We start from the raw sequence: 18,213 nt of genomic DNA, 5'->3' as shown, positions 1-18,213 counted from the left end.
GTTTGAGAATTTCAACTGTAATGGCTGCCGGAAAAGCCGGCGTTACGATGAGTCTTCAATAGTTTCAGGGAAAAGAGGCGTGTCTTCATCGCGCGACTACTGTCGCGTGGCGCCGTTCGATTGGAATGCTTATTCCCAAACATCAACTATAATTTTTGGTTTAAAGCAAAATCCGCGTTTGTTTTTATGTTTATCATTTCACTGGAATGTTTTGTGGACAGGACCAGAACATCTCTCTTTCCTTCCATTTCAACACTGTGATACCCTGATTATTTTCTTTACTTATAAGTTCTCCACGTTTCAAATTAGTTCTTATCACATCATTTGGGTTTTCCCTAAGATTTGTTCGAAATGTTCCAATTAAATGTGTGTTTTTTTCTATTAGGCGATTCGCTAAATCGATACTGGTGTACCAGTTGTCAGTACACAATGTGGCCTCTATGAAATAAGTTTTTCAATAGAGACATTACAACATTTGACGGAGTTGTGTTTTTCTTATCGAGACCTTTTCCGGTGTACACATGTGTTCGAGAAATAACTAGTTGGGATAGAGATGAGCGAAGAGAAAGATCGGATAGTATTAAGAACAAGGATAATAGACGGACGAGATAGGCAAGTGGACTGTTATTTTAATTTCTGGTAGAGTTCGTATGTAACGAGATTTATTAAAATTTGTGAACAAAAGAAATAGAGATAGTAAAATTATAATATGATTTAATAACTAGTAATATATGGACTACGCCACATGTACCGGATATCACGCCACGTGTGCCGGAAGTACGTAGTACGAGAAGTCGTTAGCAAGGTAATAATAAATTTAATATGAGAATGGATAAAAATTAATAAAACGAGTAAGACAAGAATGAGAGGTCAGAGGTTAATAGATTACCTGATATTTCGTTAATGAAAGTGAAAGATAGTGTAAAGAGATGATCAGTAAGAAAGACCCAACACAAGGCTGGCCTCGTTGAAAAAAAAGAAAAGAAAAAGAATTAGATGAGATGTAACGATGAGAGATGGAACGGTGAGAGATGGAACGTTGAGAGATAAGAAGAAAGCGAGATGTAGTCTAAGGAGATGATGCACAATTATTTTTGATTTCGAAAAGTACGTCCGCACAGATTAACTTATTAAACGATTCTACCTGGACCACGCCACTTTTCGGTTCGAGTCGAGGAACAGAGCGGAAGATAGAAAAAACGATACACCAATTAGCGCGTTCCACGCTAGGAAGAGAGAACAACAAAACCAATAAGAGAATAACACGCAGAGGATGACGCCACAAGGGACCAATGATCTATTTACACGTTAAGTGGCGTGATCCCTTGATCAATAAGAACAATCGATATGTCTTCTTCTCGATGATAACAGGCGGCGTCTTAATCATGCTATCCGAGAGGTGCTGTCATCTAATTTGAGAGGCGCAATTTTCGAAACAACTGACAGTTATAAGTTTATCCATGACCACAACATAATTTAAATAATTTTATACCGTATTTGTGTTTTTTCTGTTTCATATACTGCCTAAATACAATGCGCCCACGGAATGGAATTAGCGATTCGTCAATACATAATACTTCTGGTGGATCGTAATATTTTTGAAAATTTGTATTTAATTCGTCTATGACGAATTGAATTTTTGATAAACGGTTATTTGCGACAGCTGCTTCGTTGTCAGCGAAATGCAACATTCTCATTAGAATTTCGAATCTGTCTCTGCTCATTACACTTCGTGGGAATGTATGTGAAAATAATGGATCTTGAGACCAATATAGACGTAAAGAGGGAAGGTTTACATACCCATCCATATTAGCAGTCCAAATAAACGCTTCAGCTCATTTTTGTTAGTTGGTGTCCATTTAGTTATACGTTTAGAAATGGTCGTGCATAGAGTAGCATAGAGGTTTGTTTGTTCACTCATGTGCTGAAATATTTTGTCTGTAACGAAAAGCGCATAAAACTCTTCTGCTTTTGTACAAATCTGCGCTTTCTCGTTAGTTGTTTTGGCGCCGGAGGTACGCTTAAAGGGAACAATACTTGGCTGATTCCCTTTTGGATCAAACCATTATTTTCGTCAAAGATTTTATTAGCACCTGTACTTCTGCTCCTACTTCTTCTCTTAAGTTCCGTTTTCTGGTATACTGAAGTATCATTTTCTGATGACGATAGCCGTAATACCCGGCGACGTCTGAATGAAAAGAACACTTCGCTTAATGAATCACTGTCATCTCTGTCGAACATTTTCGGTTTTATGGGCGATAAATACTCTCAGGAACAATTTAAATTCTTTACTCTTAAATGATCTGTAGACGCCTGTCACTTTCTTGAAACTGAAAGCACCTTGGAGGTACGCACGCATTGCCTGTTCCATTGTTTCACCCAAAGAGAAGCACCAAAACTTTTGTTTTTTTTTAATGTGTCGCCTGCTCGCTGCCGGCAGAACGGAAAGATCAGAAATTTGTTTCACTCAAAGATAAGCACCGAAACTTTTGTTTTCTCTGAATGTATCGCTCGCTCGCTGCCGGCATAGCGGAAAGATCAGAAATATTGGCGACGCGCTAAACTTGTTAAACGAAGAATGGCTCGCCTTATTTCCAACTACAAAAAACGTTTCATTTGGTCTGGTGCCGCGTTATCACTGACAACAGCCAGTGCCTTGAGGCGGTGAGGGCGTTGACAAGGTACTGTCCAACGGAGCGAAAGTCCTCCGTCCCTAACATCAGCGTGGAAGTATGCAGTCGGAACATCATGGGGTAAATCGAGCTATTTACGGACTGTGCCCCTAACTGTGACATCCAACTTGTTGAGTAGGCTGATGTTGGTTGATCCCAAAACGAGCAGATGATACAGGCCGGGTATCACAACAGTCCGCAGAGCAAATAGACGCTGTTGAGGTTTTAGTGGCGCCACTATGAGCTTTTCAATTTCCGTCCGGAGTCTACCGAGCGGATTACTCGTGAGACGCCCCTCCGCAGTGAACGGAACATCTAAGTACTTCCAGTCGTCAGTCCGTCTAAGTGCAGGTATCTGATGCCCAAGGCAGTGAAATTTCTTTTTTTCATCAATTATGGTCTTCTTTTCCTTGGGAATGGTTTTTAAAGCAACGGAGAAACACTTAGACGAATTTTCTTAACTTTTCATCTAGTCCCTGTGCAAGGCATTGTCTTCGTGGCGGACCGTTACATCGACCACGAAGACCCCTTTCTGATTTTGATTATCAGATCGGGTTTGAGATTCCCGCCTGGAGGGGGATTGTATTGTATCCTCCTTCGTTGCTGTTTCCTCTGGGTCTCTTTTCATTGATTCGTTTATGACGAGATCCTTTATCTTGTCATGTCGGCAGATATGTTCGGCTTTATTTATCTGACATTTGCCTTGACATTGACTTGTTACCTATCTTGACTATTGGAGGCTTTTTTATATCTAGAAATCCCATGAGTAGTAGCATATGCGATTTCGTTGCTGATACCTCTAATTTTTGTCTTAGGCACCGCTCCCCTAAGATTGCTGTCATATTATTTGCCTTTTGTTCAAGTTCTTTTCTACAATTTCCTTTGATAGTTATTGCAATGTCATCAGCATATGCGACAACTTCATTTCCTGTTTTTGATATTTCCTCGAGTTCCTCGTCAAGGATAAGGTTCCACATAAGCTGTCTCAAAACCGATCCTTGTGGGCAGCCTTTGCTAATATTTTTAGTTAACTGACCAGTGTTACTTGTTATTCTGGCCTCTCTGTTAGAAAGGTAACTAGCGATCAAGGTGTATATGTTTTTAGGACACTCTATTTTTTTTAGATTGTATAGGAAGCTAGGCCACCAGACCCCGTCAAACGCGCCAGAAATATCGAACATAAGACCAATTCTATATTTTTCTTCTGTTTTGTCTATAATGTCTCTTATCTTTACTATGGCATCCTCGGTTGATTTACCTGGCTTGAAACCGTATTTATTCTCCGAAGCTAGGTGATGACTATTTGAGATAGTTTGTAGTCTTCCGGCAATTAATTTTTCAAGGACATTTCCTAGCACTAAGAGCAGAGATATAGGTCTATAAGATTTTAATTCTGTGGCTGGATTGTCTGCACTTTTCCGCAGAACCCTTATTTCGGCAACTTTTCATTGGTTTGGGAAAATTCCTTGATCTAGGCATCTATTGTAGAGATCTTTAATTTGATGCTGTAGCACTGGCCATGCCTGTTCAACTATCTCTGTTCCCATTATGTCTGGTCTAGGAGCCTTTTTGTTTCTTAACTTTCTAATAATATTCAGTATTCCGAGTTCGCTAAAGGGCGGTGTGTACTACACATTTGGTTCTATCAGTATGTAGCTTCTTACTTTTAAGTGCTATTCCGTTTCGTTTTCAACGGTGTCGTCGGGGATCATTCCATGCAAAAGCGCTCTGATCGTATAGTCCCAATTTGCTGTTTGCCTAGCATCGTATCTTAGGGTTTCAACTAGATTATCGAATTTTACCTTTTTTGTCTGCATTTGTATATACTCGATTGCCGATGCCACGATTGCTCGATTGTATATAATACATCGGATCGACTATAAATATGTACATGCACCACACGCATCTATTGCGTTGGCATAATAATATTTTTCTTATCGTCTACATGGCCAGTCTCTCGAAACGCTCGACGGTGGTCGCGTTAGATTCGAACCCACCAAAATTCCAGAAATCTTTTGAAGTGTTTTAGTAACTTTCGTCGTCGTCGTCGTCGGGGCCAGCTTCGGTTGGTCGTCGACCACCACCCCCTTCTGGGCGAGTTTTCGTCGCGCGCCGCCAAGGAGCAGCCGCGGGGCCGGTGGTGGTTGGGACGCGTTCTTCTTTCGTTTGGGGGTGGAACGGTTCGAGGAGAAGGCCGAAGAGGAGGACGATGACGAGGGAGGCGAGAAGCTCGTCGCGGATACCGACGGTATTTCCTCGACTGGCTCCCTTTTCTTCCCCGCCGCGTTCCCCTCCTGCTGCTGCCCTCACTGCTGCCCCCTCTGCTGACCCCTCTGCTGCTCGTCCAATAATTGTAGACGACGATCTTTTCTTCCCACCATTTCCGCGATGATCGCTTTCCTTTTCTTCTTGCCCTCCTCTCTGGTCTTCCTCTTCCTCCCCCTTGGGCTCGGGCTCGGGTTCGGCCTCGTCGTCCTCTTCCCCACCATCCCCTTCTTCCTGGATAACGGGTTGTTCCTCCTCCTCTTTGGCCAAGCGCGACCTCTCTTCCTCTTCTTTTCCTTCTTCTTCTTCATCTTCTTACCGTCCAGCAAATAGGCTTTTTACTTTGACTAATGTACCGGCGACGTTTAACTTTTTTGATGTTGCTTGTTCAAGGTTCTTATCGATGCTCGCGGCGAGGAGCTCTTCCTTCTCTTTCTCCTCCTCGTCCTCGTCCTTGTGGGTGGCGGTTGCGTTGCTCGGGTGAACATCCGTCGGCGCGTCGTCCGTCTCCGTGGCGTTGCCGCCGGTCGTCGTCGTCGTCGCCGTCGTTGCTGTTGCCGTTGTCGTTGGTTCTCCTGGACCCTCCCCCACCTCGCCTATTCGGGATTTCTTTTTCTTCGAGGTTGCGGGAGGGTTTGCCTCCTGCACGTTTCCTCGTTGGCAGCAGCTTCCTCGCAGGTCACCACGGACGACGACGACGGTTCTCGGTCTTCCGGTAATTGACACTGCGGACCAACTTTCTTCCTGGGTCTACATCGACGTTTCTCTTCTTTTTTGCTTGCGACATCTAAATCTATCTCTACTATCCTTTTCTTGGGCTGGGAGATTCGAGCAGACGGTCTGTTGCTATTGCTGCTGCTGACTCAGGTCACCCTGGTGGTGACCTGATTGGTGGTGACCAATTTTTATATATTCCTTCCTGTGACGTCGTAGAAGAGGACTGCCAGGGAGCAAGAACAATTTTATATAATTCTCCGATCCGATACCGACTTTCTTGCTGTCTTCTCGGCTAAGAGAAAAATGCCCTATTTTGGGTCAACCTGTAGAGCCAGTACTTTACCCGGATCTTGGCCGGAAGTGGAACTTAAACCTTGTAATGAGTAAGAGATGATAGGTACACGAATCAGGTGCAAAAAGGAACTTAGTTTGTTGGTTTAAAACAATTCACAGATAGTAGCTAATGTAGAAAACTTTTATAAATGTAATGATTAAGAACAATTATCAAAATAACAAAAACTCGGTTACATACGTAGCAAACTTAGTAATAGATGTCGAATTAATAAAAGTATAGCAGTGGACTGATCGAATTGTTCCGGTAGACTGCCTGCTTGTTTGCTTCGGTCTGCATTCTAAAAAGTTTTTCCCGCCACTGCACAATTTCGTCCACTTTCTTATTTAGCATCAACTCTTTTTCAATAATCCCTTCTTCGATGGTTGCTAAATCTTCGAAGGACAATGGTGTGTCGGAACTGACGCGTCTTTGTTCGGATGCCATTTTCAAATATAATTATTGTGAAGTTGAGTTTAAAGTTTATTAAGGTTATTGTGAATTAAAACTCCTTTTAACGACAAATTAATATTTGTATGATTTTAAATATATATTAATTTCTGTCTGGTGTTCGAAAAATTGAGAAGGCAAGTACTCTTCGTTTTGACTATCCCACACTGAGGATTCGAGCTAAACTAGGTTTGCTCTCATTTCACCTTTTTTCTTTTTTCAAGGTTCTCCTATAGTCAAGCGAGTTTTACGTCTATTTCTACTTGAAACTATAATTTGCAATACCAGCATGACAATAAAGGGTCATTAGAACATTGTCTTCGCTCAACCCGTTACTTTCCCTTCTTTCTTCCGACCTTGTACGTAAAGAAAGAAAGAAAGAAAAAGGAATACGCCGTGTCTCGCAGGACGAAAGCTCTGATGCAACTTTTTAAGGAAACCATACCTACAGTTTGTCGCAACTTTAACGGGCAAAAAAGGCAAAGACATTGTACTCTCTCTCGTTGAAGAAGAGATCCTCGGACATGGTGGTAGCACCGGAGAGTTTAATAGCTTTGTTAGAAATATTTTCATTGAGATCGCTCCTTTCCAAAAGGGAAGAAAGAACGAGAAATAAAACTGACTGAGAAATAAAAAAAAAAATTTTCAAATTTTTTATTTTAATAAATATTAAATAAATAATTAAAAGACATAGCAAATATGGATTTTGATTTAACAGATAGCTTACAATTAAATGTATATCTTCATTTTTCTGAGTTCTGGAGGTTCTATGCCAACTTTTTTGCGCTCCAAAGCTTGGTGCCCCCGGCACTCTTACGTCACGCCTCTGGTGGCGAAACCGTATATTAAAAAAAGCCCACATGCATGAATAACCGCTGCCATTCGCTCTCTTCCGTTCCAACCACCGAGCGAGTTACGCGCGTACTCACTAGCAGCGACCGAACGATAACACAAGTTCCTATTTCCTTTTACCTTTTGAGATTCTTGTTAAGTTTGTTATATATTTTGTATAAGTCTTTTCTGATACGTTTAAAATAAAAATATTCATGTAATATTTTTCCTAGTGAGTTTATTTTTTTTGAATATCATTGAACACGCGACAATTGGTGACCCCGACGTAATCAGAAAAGATTATCGAAGCCACGTGCAACCGCGTGTTTGCCAACGTGATCTTAATAGATTTCCTAAACCGGTGCATCCTCGTGCAAACTTACGTGATCCGTACAGATTACTCGAAACCGCGTGTAAGCCGACGTGATCGAGGTTTTTTTTTCTCTTCGTTCTTTATCGCACGCGATATTGCGTAACTACGTATTGAGCTTACACGGACTCTCGATTTAAAATTACTACTGCAGACTACAAAAGTGACTTTACCACACACGTTCATTTCGTGATATGCCCTTGCAACATTCGCCCAAGAAGGTCGACACAGATCGGATCGACGGGACACTGACTACGGAAGAAGAACACGCATCCCTATCTTTGGGAGACGCATCAGGCACGTCCGCGTCCGTAGAATCGGTGGCTAGCATGAGGATTCCACCATTTTTAAGCCTGACCGAGATTGTGGTTCGTCCAGGTGGAATCCACGTTCCTGGTGAACCACATTACCAGCGAAGCAAGCAAATACCATCATTTGTTTATCTCGTTAGACCCTAAAATCATTCTGGAAGTCCAGGACATATTGCACAATCCGCCAGCAGAGGAGAGGTATATTCATTTGAGAACGGAGATGATTAAACGATTTTCAGGCTCTGCAGACCAATGACTGCATAAGGCACTGACGAAGATCCAGTAGGAGATAAGAAGAATACTCAGCTGTTACAGCAATTACAGGCCTTGGGTAGAAACAGGTTGTTGTCCGAGGACGTTCTCCGTGTTAAATGGCTGTCACTACTACCATCAGCTATTGTCAGATTTTTAAGGGTACTGAAAGCAACTTCACTGGATGAACAGGCTGAACTGGCAGACGAATTAATGGTAGGCGATTCAGGTTCTCTTGTTATGGCCGCACACCCAACGAACAGTCGCTTAGTGCCTCCAAACAGACGTTGTACGGATCCTGAATGTGTCAGGTACATATAAGACATGAGACACTCTCTTAGAATGCTGGAAAATCAGATGGAACATCTATTACGCACAAGAAATCGATCTCCACGTCCTAGGAATGACGGTGCTTGTTATTATCACCGGAAATTCAGTGCCAGAGCAACCCGTTGTAAATCTCCATGCACTCGTTCCCCAAGGACCAACCAAGGAAACTAACTACGCTATTACCGGGTCGTGCGGTGGACCGTGATAGCGTTTTCAGCACCGCTACCACCTTAGGAGATATACGGTTACACCTCTATGACAGAAAACACACCAGCGATACTTGATTGATTCTGGATCAGTTATCTCACTGATACCGGTACGTTTATTCAAGAGACGGGTTTGTGATCCTAATCTCTCACTTTTTGCAGCCAACATGACACCGATTCCCACCTTTGGTACATACACTGCTGACATAGATCTAGGATTGCGACGTTATTTTCACTGGCCACTCATTGTAGCTGATGTACCTGAGTCGATCTTTGGAACTGACTTTCTGATCAAGAATTACTTACTCTTAGACATGAGGAATGTTCGGTGAAATTAGGGTACTTGACTTGGCTGTGTAGCTGCTCGGCGAGTTTACTTTTTTGAGCACTCCCTGTGCACAGCTGCCTCAACAATTACCGCCTCTTTACCTTGCTTCTTCATACTTACTAGACTCTTGGCCGAGCTCCATTTCCTTGCAGGAAACCCGTCTAACTGACCTGCCAATGAATTCTCGCAGGAACTCAGAAAAATTAGATTTTAACAGAGTCTCCATTTTGGAGTAGCGGGGTTTAGCCGGTTTATTTCCGTTTCTAGGGAGACCTCGTAGAGGCATGCCCAGTGCTACCCACTAAGCACTGGCTCTGCCGCCGTGTCCGATTTTGCTTCCTTGTATGAGGACCTTACGACTTGCACCGAATCAGGTTTACCACATCTTTTAACAGGAACTTATTTCCTTTTGTAAACTTATGACTAGAATAATTTAGCGAACGTATGTTTGTTCTTAGTCTTCTTTAAGAGGGGAGTCTTACTTTTGTCAATTTTGTAAAATTTATAGCGTATATATATATATATAAGTCATGTTGTTTAGTCATGTTTTGTAATGTTATGTCAGCAGATGATCTGCTGTTGTCAATAGTTAAAAAAAAATTTTGTTTGTATATATATATAATGTTTTATTTATTGTGCAGGTTATGGGTAGATAATAGGTAGAATTGTTTCTCTGTAATAACAAAGATTTTATTTTATTTTGAACAAAATAATAATGTAACAACTTAGACTAATTATTTATCCTACCTGTATAAAAAAGAAACAACATTCAATGCTAATATCCACACCGTTGTTTCTTGATTAATTTTCTTACATATATCTCTTAATCTCTGTATCTTTTCACTCCTGCTTTTTTGTAACACTGACGTCACCTGTTTTTTCCTTAACCATCTTAATCCAGAGATCTAACTTATCTACCTATTTACGCGCTAAATTCAATATAGCTATAACTACTGTCCTTACATCTTCCCCCCCCCCCCCGAAGAAAAAAAATTTTGGTACATAATTTTTGGTACACATTGCAGAAAGTCGTAATCAGGTGCCAGCAGCACCTATTCCAATTGAGTCATTAGGAGTCGGAATAAGTTTAGAAATATGAAACAAGTTTAGTACTGTTCTTTTGTGTCCTATATCGATTTCGTATATTGATTTTGATATTTTGTTTAAAATCCTGTAAGGACCGATTCTCAATTCATCTAGTTTTTTTCGATTTAGTCGATTACTATTTTCAACATATACTAAGTCTCCGATATTAAAATCGTAATCCTTTCTGTTTTTATCATATAATCTCTTGTTGTATTCATGATATCTAGTGTTATTTTTAAGGCAATTGTTCTATCATTGTCTAGCCTATTATTATCCTTCTCTTTCTGTAACTCATTTGGTAATGTTGAGGTGTCTTCCTCTCGTAATAAATATTTGGACTAAATCTAGTGACTGTGTGTTCCGTTTCATTATATCTCCTTACGCAGTTGTGTGCTACAGTTGTCCATGCACTCCTTCTATTTTCTTCATTTATTGCACATCTAATTATTTACTAAGGTTTGGTTTATTCTTTCGTTTAAACCATTGGAAAATGGAGCATTAACTGCCGTAAAATCAACGTAATTTTTTGCTTTTCCAAGTAATTCTTGAATTCTTTTGAGTTTATGCCCGGGTATTGGTTCGTCAAAATCATCTTTATTGTCTTCTTTTAGCACGTTTTTCGTCAATTTAATAAAATCATTCGCGCTTTGTGTTTTTGATGTCAATATATAAGCAAATCTTGTAAAGTGGTCTACTAGAAGATGTAAATATTTTTTTGTGGATCGTGAACCACCGAATCCCCCTATTGTGTCTATGGAAACTATTTCAAATGGTTCTTTTGCTGGACCAAGATTAGACATCAGTCCAATCTTATCTTGTCCCCTTGACTTGTTTTTTATACAGATTTCACAATTTTTGCATATTCGCTCTATATTCTCTGAAATATTATTTGCTGTATAGTATGGTAATATCTTTCTTTGCATTTGTTTTATGCCGATGTGACAGAAATATTCGTGGGTGTTTTTTATAAATCTCTTGCAGAATTCTTCTGATAGTACGATTTTCTCTTTCTTTCTTACTTTTTTATAGTACAAATTCTCTTTAACCTTAATTTATTTTTGTTAGTTTTTATATCATCATTTTTCTTTGATCTTCATAATATCTTCTATCTTTATTAAATTCACAATTTTTAATTGATCATCTTCGCCTTCCTGACACTCTAATACTGGGTTTCTGCTTAAGCAGTCTGCTTCTAAGTTATCTTTACCTGGGTGATATATTATTTCAAAATCATATTGTGATAAATAGTAGGTGAGATCGCCTAATTCTTCATATGTTCTAGCTTTAATATTCATCTTTTCCAATGGTTTGTGATCTGAGAATACTTTGAAGTGTCCACCTATAAGCCAATGTTGCCAATATTTCGTTGATTCTTTTATTGCTATGCATTCCAAGTAAATAGCTTTTTTTTTTTTGTGCTTCATTGAGTTTTTTTGAAAAATATGCCACTGGTTTTCCATCTTTTGATCATCGTTTAGTTGTGGTTGTTTTAACACAGCTCCTATACCTTGTAAACTTGCATCCGTGTATATATGTATCGGTAGACCGGGATCGAAAATGGCTAATGTTGGTTGAGTGCAGAGGAAATCTTTCATATATTCAAAGGCTCTTGGCATTTTTTGGACCAAATGAATTTTTGTCCCTTTCTTAGTAAGTTATGTAAGGTTTCTAAAATTAGTGAAATTTTCGGAACGTATTGGTTGTAGAAATTAATCTTCCCTAAGAACTGTCTGATATTCTTCTGATTTTTCGGTATTGGAAAATTTTTTATTGAAATTAGATTATCTCTTATTGGCGAAATTGAGTTGTGTTTTATGATGTGACCTAGGTATTGCACGGAATCTAAAGCAAATGTGCATTTAGAGAGTTTTAATCTGAACCCTTCTTCCATTATTGCTCCTAATAATTGTGACAGATGCTCTACATGTTCTTTTAAAGATTTTGAAAAAATCAGTATATCATCGATGTAGTTTACCGTGAAGTCTGACAGCCTATGTTTTCTTATTATGTTGCTTAATATTCTCTGAAAAATGGCTGGCGACGTCTTCAGTCCGAACGGAAGGCACGTCCATTGAAATTGACCTTCTTGGGTAACAAATTCTGTTTTTCTTCTATCTTCAATTCGAAGAGGAATAGACCAAAATGCTGAGTTTATGTCTAATTTTGAAAAATATTTGCAGTCCCTTGTTTTTACTACTAAATCTTCAATTAATGGGAATGGTTGTGATTGGGGAACTACTATTTTATTTAAGTCTCTAAAATCTATGCATAGTCTTGATTTTTTATTCTCATCTCTTTTGTATGCCAATGTAACTGGAGCAGCAAAAGGACTATATGATTCTTCTATTAGATTTCTTTTAAGTAATTCTGAGATCTGTTCTTCTATTTCTTTTTGTCTTCAATTGTGCATCGGTAAGGCCTCTTGCTACAGTATTTATCTACTATGAGATCTATTCTGGCTTCATAGTCTTTTACTACGCCTATCATATTATCATACTATCATATTATCATATTATCATACGCTATATCATATTTATCTCTGGCAAATATATTTTTATATTTGTCTATAAGATTCTCTATTATTTTTTCTTCATAATGATTTAAGTGATTTGTTAAGACTTGGAAACTGTCAAAATCTACATGTTCATTGAAGTTCATTTGGTATTCTTGTTTCTCCATTAAATGGGATTTTTCTTGTTCTATCTCTAATTTTTCATTCTGTGTTAGATTAAATTTTTTTATGCAATCTAATCCTATTAGAAAGTCATATTTGAAATTTTCATTATTAATTATGAATACGTCTATATCTTCTTCTATATTCAATACATTTGCTTTGATTCTTATTAATTCTTCTAATTTATACACACCATTAATCGTTCTTAAATTAACTTTTTGTCTCAAATTAGTTCTCTTGTTTCAAGTGTACTAGTCTTGCATTTATTAGTGAGATGTTTGAGCCTGAATCATAAATAGCGGTTACATCGAACGTGTTGTTCAGTGTTATTTTAAGTTCGATTAATGATGGAGTTAATAGTTTTTTGGATCTTCATCACTTAGTTCTACTTCTAATACTGAATTATTGGTATGCTTCGTTTCGTATTTCTTATCTTTAAACCAGCATTCGGCTGCAGGGTGGAAGCGTACGCCTTTGCCTTTCTTTTTACAAGTTTCGCATGGTGTTCTTTCTGTCTTTTCTTTGTTATCGTAATTCTTATTCCTTTTTATTCCAGGGTTGCTCTTGAGAACTAGATATTCTAATTTCGTTATTTCATTATATAAATCTTCTGTCTTTCTTAATTTTTCTCTATCAATCCTATCAGCTACAAAATTTGGCAGGCCAGTTTCAATTAAATCAATTAACGTTCCATCGCCCATCGATCTTCCTGCTTCTAATAAAAGTTTCTCTTTCTTTATCGCATAATCAAGCAAAGGACCCGTTTGATATCTAAACGACAGAGCATATCTTATCCTAGACCAACCTTTGCTGACGAATGTTCTGCAGAAGATTCTCTTCCACTCTTCCCAGCTTGCTTCAATCGTAAGTTTTAACAATGTACAACTGTACCAATCTGCGGCGCTCTTATCCATGAATGATTTCAAGATTTCAATTTTTTTATAGTCCTCAGAGATGTCAAATCGTTCACACTCTTTTCAAAACTCGTGATCCATTGATCTGCGTCTAAGTTCCTTCCATCAAATCTCCCAATCATGAATTGTTCTGCCCTTTTTCCTATACTTTCCGACTGTATTTGGCTCTTTTCGAGCAACTTTTCTAACATTTTTGTAGGATTTTTAATGGGAAAAACAGTTTTATTACAATTTCTAATGGTTATTAAAAACGCAGATCCTCTCTCTTACAACGCTCAACACTCACTACTCTTTGTCGCCGTGCATTCATTCGTCGCATTCACACCGTCCTTTATTTCGTCCGTTGTATAGGTTACTTAAAATCTAACCGATACCTATCGCCTTATGCTAACAAACCAGCGTCTTTGTCGGCAGACCCAAAAGATAAGACGGCGACGCTTACCGTCTCCTACATTTTCATCAGTGGTTGTTCTGAAATTTGTGACCTATCCTCTGGTTTCTCCAGTATCTCTTCTAGGAACAATCCCTTTATGTGTGGATTCCCTCCTTCGTCTAAGTAAACGTTCGATAATTCTTCTGTTAAATTGATCCATATTTTCCTTATTTGGTGCCTTCTCGTAACGAATTTTTTATCTTATTGAATATCGGTTGTGCCATAATTTCTTTGTGTTGTGTAACTGGTTGATACTCATCCGGAATTGCATATACGTGGCCATTCGATGTGCAGATTGAGGTTATACAGAGCACATTCTTTTTCTGATCATCTGTCCCTTTAATCGTAAAAGTAAATTGCAACTGCTTCATCTTTTATTCTTATTTTCTTTTTTCCCTTTTTTCTTTTTTTTCTTTTCTTTTTCTGTGTGAATTCAACGAGAATGTTGTTTTATAATGTTTTGTTTATTGTGCAGGTTATGGTAGATAATAGGTAGAATTGTTTCTCTGTAATAACAAAGATTTTATTTTATTTTGAACAAAATAATAATGTAACAACTTAGAATAATTATTTATCCTACCTGTAATAACAAAGAAACAACATTCAATGCTAATATCCACACCGTTGTTTCTTGATTATTTTCTTACATATATCTCTTAATCTCTGTATCTTTCACTCCTGCTTTCTTTGTAGCACTGACGTCACCTGTTTTATTCCTTAACTATCTTAATCCAGAGATATAACTTATCTATATTTACGCGCTAAATTCAATATAGCTAAAACTACTGTCCTTACAAATATATATATATGTATATGTGTCCGTGTTTGATACAAATTTTTCTCTTCCCTCGTTGTTTTTAATAAAAGTAGATTTTGTTTGTCCAATAGTTGTGTCCAGTTGTAAAATAAATTAAAATAAATAAATAAATTAGTAATAAGTAAATAAATAAGTAAATAAATAAATTATAATCAATGGTTGTATGTGCTTTTATTTATTTTTAATTTTTGTTATTTCCTGATTCGGGCTCTTGGCCAAGAGATTTTGTCGACCAGGCTTAACTGTTCCTGGTCGAACGGGGCCCATCGTAGTCCATAAATCTGTGGTAAATTTCTATGGAACTACGTAACGTTATTAATGATACAGTTGAAAGCGTTTTTCGATCATGGATTCCTATCTTTCTTAGACCCATGATCATCTCCTTGGACGTGGCAACCAGTGTTCCTACCACAAGTGGTAGGACTTCTGCAGCGGTCGTTCCATATTCTCGCTGCAGGAGAGGCAACAACGGGATATATTTTCTTAACTTTTTATCTCGTCCCTGTGCAAGGTAATCATTGTCTTCGGGGCTGACCGTTACATCGACTACGAAGACCCCTTTCTGATTTTTGATTATCAGATCGGGTTTGAGATTCCCGTCTGAAGGGGATTGTATTGTAACCTCCATCGTTGCTGTTGCATCTGGGTCTTTTTTCATTGATTCGTTCATGACAAGATCCTTTATCTCGTCATGTCGACGGATACGTTCGGCTTTATTTATCTGACATTGGCCGAGTATATGCGCCAATTTCCCCGGCTGGCTTTTGCACTTCCTGCAAGTCGTATCCGCCGTTGCCTTCGCTCTACATAACACTACTTTTGTTTGTTGTAGTATTCGTACGCATCCTGAGGCCGTTATGAATCTGCATGGTTTAAGGAGCGTTGGCTTATATAACTATGCGTTGGCAATTTTATCGTCAGAAAGAGACTTAACTGACTTGCATTGCGTACTGAGCGAAAACCATGATGCAAGCTCTTTCTTCTCTTCTCTTATTTTATATTTGTCAATTTCTTCTTTTGAACAGACTTGGCCAGGTTCTGAAGACGGTTCACCATACCTGTGCCAAGTGCTAGAGCTTGCATCGCCGGGTCTGAATTGTTTATAAATTTCAGCTCAGCATTTAAGCTAGCAGATACCACCGTTATCTCTAGCTTAGGAAAACCCAGTCCCCCGTATTTCTTGCCACTGTATATTCGTCCATTTGTTGTGCTCTGTGGCAAGTGGTAGATTTCATTTATCACTACACGTAGCTCCTGATCTAGTGCTCTAATTTAACTGATGTTCGGGACTGCCGTTGTAAGTTGATACAGGTAGTGCAGGACTAGGTATGTGGAGATTAGGTCGCTTTCTGGTATTGCTTTAGCGCGAGTTTCTTTACTCTTTCTAGTGCGCTGCAGAGATTACTTTTTAGGCCCTCAAGATCGATTCCAGCTCAAGGAGATATGCACATACCCAGATACTTTAGTTTGCATTCCGCATTTGCGTACGGAATGTTTTCTCCACTTAAGTTTCAAGTCGGGGTTTACTAGACACCGGGAGTCTTTTGAATTGTATGATTTGGAAGGTGGTGCACTTTCCCACCGACAGAGACATCCCTAGCCCTTTCAGGTATGTCTCCGTCGTGTCTAGTAATACGCTGGCTTGTTCCACAGTGTTTGCTAAGAGAGGCATGTCGTTTGCGAACGCCAGCGACGATAAATTCACTTCTGGGTTTATTTTATACCCTGCTTGTCTTCCAGCGCTTGTAGCAATGGTTCTATTGCTACATTAAATATTAGTGGGGAAAGGGGGTCTCCCTGCGTGACCCCGCGCTGGAGCTTCATGTCGACCTTTTCTTGTCGGAATTCTAGTTGACTCCAGTCAGCTGATGAGATTCTCCAACACTCTCTGAGAGATGGAGGTCTCCCATTATTGTAAATCTGCTTGATGCTTTTAGGCATTCTAAACGATTCTATTGTCTTAGGCAATAATTTGTTCTTTTCAAAGTAAGCTACTAAGTATTCCCTTTTGAAGTCAGATGCAATTTCTCTGACAGCTACATCATCTAGTCTCCTATAACTAGTTCCATATGTATAATCTTTTTCATTCTTTCCTCCCCTGATGTGATTGGCCAATTGTGTAGTTTCTCCTGCCCAAACTGCTCAATCAAATAGGGAACCCCCTCTACACCGTGTTGACTTAAATACTCTTCTCCTAAGCTAATGAATTTCTGTAAGAAGGGGATAAGACTGCTATCCTTTTTGACAGCTGACTCATATATTTCTGTGAAGAAATTATGATCATTCCATTCTGCTGGGAACACTCTCAAGGAAATCCCTATGCACAAAGGTTCTAACATCTTAAAGAATCTTGCGGATGTGTTACCAAGCTCCTCATAGCATTGCTCACAAAGGTAATAAACCGACACAAAGAGTCGACCTGTATTATAAGGAGATTGTCTGGGAGTTGTAGAACTATACAGAACATAATAGAGCCATGACAGCCTGGATTCTATCTTATCTGTGATACTAACAAACATTTGGTAAGTGATGACTATGGGGCCCCCTGGAAATGATTCTAATACTATAAGATCCCCACAAAACATGACTCCTGGTAATTGTTCTACTCTCTGATAAGTCAACCCCTTCTCTGCCTCTAATGTTAGTGCATTATGTAAATTAATGATATACAATTTATGTTGACCTGCCTCTTGAAGTTGACTATTGGATTTAAGAGAATTAAGTATTTTGAGAGCAGAAGATATATACCTGTTCCTCAATCCACTGGTTAAATAGTCTAATTGTAGCTGTAAACTCTCTATTAGTGCATCCCGGCATAAGTTTCATCTTTGATAGTAATCCATGAGCCCTCCCTTGACCTGATCCAGAACATAGTGTTCCAACCAATGGAACACGTTGACTTCATTATGGAATCCTGTAAATATCTACAAACCTGGCATCATTCAAATGTCTAAATCTTATACTAACCTTCTCTGGGTGGTTCCTGTAGAAATCAATCTTATCTAGAACTAATGCTCCCTCTAGATGTCGACTATACTGGCTTTGGAGAGTTGGCTGTGGACTGTTGAGATGCCTGATGGACAACGACGCGCTTGTCTTCGACGCGTTGAGCTGAGCTGTCGTATTAGTCGCGTTCTCCTCTATGGTCTCTAACGTGCGAGCCCGAGCCAAGAGGAATTCAATGAGCTGACTAAGTGATGGGAACTCATCTGAAGATGTTAGTGAT

Source organism: Polistes fuscatus, unplaced genomic scaffold (assembly GCF_010416935.1).
Source record: "Polistes fuscatus isolate 324 unplaced genomic scaffold, CU_Pfus_HIC Scaffold53, whole genome shotgun sequence".
Lineage (NCBI taxonomy): Eukaryota > Metazoa > Arthropoda > Insecta > Hymenoptera > Vespidae > Polistes > Polistes fuscatus.
This window is presented reverse-complemented; position numbering follows the sequence as displayed.